Here is a 3,206-nt window from a genome sequence, read left to right as displayed (position 1 = left end):
GTATTATATGCCTAACTTTTTATACTTAATGTTATATAACAAGTATTTTCATTTGGCATCAAGAACATTATGTAAATGTTAAGTTTAATAAGTATATAATATACTATTATGTGGTATACTCTATTTTAGTATAGTAGTGGATTCTTGTTGAATATTTACATCCAAGTAATTGGCAATATAAATAAAATTGTTAAGGGAACACTCCAGATTGGCACCAGATCCTGATTACTATAAACATTTTAGACATTGGAAGGGACTCATGCATTCTACTCTATTCTCAAGGTTAAGTTCAGACATGAAGTCATTCTTAAGGCCGTTACAAATATGAACGATGAGCATTCTTCCTTCTCTTGTTTTTCCATATTATAATTTTTATATGGTATAACTATACATTGACTTAATCATTTAATATTAGTTACTTATATAAATGTCAACCTTATTTCTGAGCTTAAGAACTCACTCAGAGAGCAAATCATATCTTATTTATCTTTAATGTCATAGGTCCCGGCATCCTCAGAAAGGAATGGAATCAGATAGATGTGAAAAGAACTGTTTTGGTAAAAAGACTTTGAGTATAATTTGAATTTTCCTCTCTGTCTTTGAATAGGAAGTGAGGTGCCAGGTCATCTGATCCAGGCATGACTACGTTAAACCACACTGGTGTTAGCCACACCGTCTTCCACTTGCTGGGCATCCCCAGCCTTGAGGACCAACACATATGGATTTCCAATCCCTTCTTCATTTCCTACATCATGGCCCTGCTTGTGAACAGCCTGTTCTTCATTATCCTCACAAGGAGCAGCCTCCATGAACCCATGTACCTTTTTCTCTGCATGCTGGCTGGAGCCGACATTGTCCTCTCTATGTGCATAGTACCTAAGGCCTTGGCCATCTTCTGGTTCCATGCTGGGGAGATCTCCCTGGATCGATACATCACTCAGCTCTTTTTCATCCATTCCACATTCATCTGTGAGTCAGGGACCCTGCTGGCAATGACCTTTGACCTCTACATCACCATATGCTACCCACTGAGATACACCACTATTCTTCTTACACATGCACTGATTGGGAAAATTGGTATGACTGTGTTTCTGAGAAATTTTGGTATGTAGTTCCCCACAATATTTCTCCTGAAAAGATTGACTTTCTGCAAAAGTAACATCCTCCCAAATACTGCTTGTAAGCACATTGTCTTGGCCCATGTTTCCTGTGATGACATACGAGTAAACATCTGGTATGGGTTTTTGTCCTAATGTCAAACTTGGTCCTAGATGCTGTGCTAATTTTTGTTTCATATATGCTTATTCTGTGTGCTGTCTTCCACATTGCATCCTGAGATGCTCGCCACAGAGCTCTCAATACGTGTGGCTTCCGTGTCTGTGTCATCATTCTCTTTTATGGGCCTGAGATCTTCTCAGTTCTTACTCAAAGATTTGGTCGCCACATCCCACTCCATATTCATGTTCTGCTGGCCGATGTCTACAGTCTCATTCCACCTATGTTAAATCCAATCATTTATGGGATCAAGACCAAACAGATCAGAGTCCAGGTATTTCATATGTTGTTCACAAAGTAGAAATAACTTTAATGTTGCAAGCAGACATTCTTTTTTATAGCAATTCTATCCATGTATGAGTGTAGATTGGACTTGGAAAGTGAGGATGAAAATATTTTTAATTAGAAATAGATCTATTGATATATTTATAAAGTTAGGTGTCATCTCTTGGACTACAAAGCTTTCTTTCTTTTGAGGTTTTTTTAATCTGTTGTGGGTCCAAGGCCTGGCTGGGACTCCAGACGTAGAATGTTATATTAGTGTAGTAGGACATCTGCACCTAAAATATGTAAACATAATTCACATATGTGTAGCTGAATGCCGCTATTGTACTCTGATATATGTGGAGCCATGTAGTTCTCAAGAAGGGGAGCAGAAGAGCAACAGCAGAAGCACGCTCCCTGCAATAAAGTTGGTGCCTGCTGTTTCATTCTCATGTCAGCCCCTCGTGCATTCTTTGAACTGGGCATCTCACCACTGAAACATTCCCTTCTTGATCAGCTTGGTGCTGACATCTGTTATCGTCAAAAAAGAAAGAAAGAGAGAAAGAAGCACATGAATATAGAAAACAAAACAGAACTTATGAATCGCTTAATAACTATTATAAGGTAAACATTCACATCAAAAAATAAGTTTCTCGGACACACATATAGAGATGTCCATGTGCCCGGTCCATCACAACATCCTCCTTCCTGGCATAGTAACTTTCTTTTTTGAGGGGAAAATGATTTGGGGGGGGGGCATGAGTAACTTTTGCAGTTATAATTATATGCAAGCATTTTAGCAATTTGCATCCAAATGCTATTGTTTCATCTCCAACAACATTGTGAACATTTCTCTTGCCTGTTTGCCTTAAGTGAAACCTGGATATTTATTAATAAAGAAACCGCTATAACTAAAATACAGTAAATCTAAATCTTTATATACCACTCTTTATAGTAGAGATATAAAAACTAACAGTCATCACTACAACTGCCAATCATAACTTTCTCTCCCCTTTAGCAAAAATACCAACACTAGGCATGTTCTTAAAACCTGGTGTTCTCTCGCCATATTTACCTAAAACCTGATCCATCCCCATTCTCCCATTCTCCCCACTCCATGATTTTTAATGATTTTAGCTCCAGGCTCACAGGCTTCCTTACACCCAACTACCTCCATCATTCTTAGTAACTCCAGCAACCACCCAACACCTATAATGTCAGTGTTTTGATATTTCCTCCAATTCCCTTTGTCTACACCCTACCAGAGACACCAACTTCTATTGTTACCTCTAGAACTCTTCCACTAGAACAAAATCTGAAACAGCACATTCACTATCTTTAGAGTTCCAACTTAAAAATCCATTTTTTTAATATGATGGCTCTTATACTATGAGGGCTCTTAACCCATTGAATCCAGTCCCATTTCTTCTTTTCATCTTTTCTAATAAAGCGTAGATTTTGTACTCCATCACCATAATTACTCTCTTTTGGCACCTGCAGCATTTTGCATCTCTCTCTCTCTCTCTCTCTCTTTCTCTCTCTTTCTCTTTCTCTCTCTCTCTCTCTCTCTCTCTCTCTCTCTCTCTCTCTGCCTGTCCTTGTACAGACAGGAATTTAATTAACAACATTTATAACTTTGATCCAAATAAATTTCCTTGCAAAAATAT

The 3,206-nt window shown here is 38.1% G+C and overlaps 1 pseudogene; it reads left to right on the top strand.

Moving 5' to 3' along the window:
* The first annotated feature begins 638 nt into the window (after positions 1-638).
* LOC105303699 lies at positions 639-1,576 on the top strand (annotated as a pseudogene).
* The last annotated feature ends 1,630 nt before the right edge of the window (positions 1,577-3,206 follow it).

The sequence above is a fragment of the Pteropus vampyrus genome, unplaced genomic scaffold, assembly GCF_000151845.1.
Source record: "Pteropus vampyrus isolate Shadow unplaced genomic scaffold, Pvam_2.0 Scaffold311, whole genome shotgun sequence".
In the NCBI taxonomy this organism is placed as follows: domain Eukaryota; kingdom Metazoa; phylum Chordata; class Mammalia; order Chiroptera; family Pteropodidae; genus Pteropus; species Pteropus vampyrus.
Note: the sequence above shows the minus strand (reverse complement) of the source record. Positions and strands in the feature narration are given on the sequence as shown.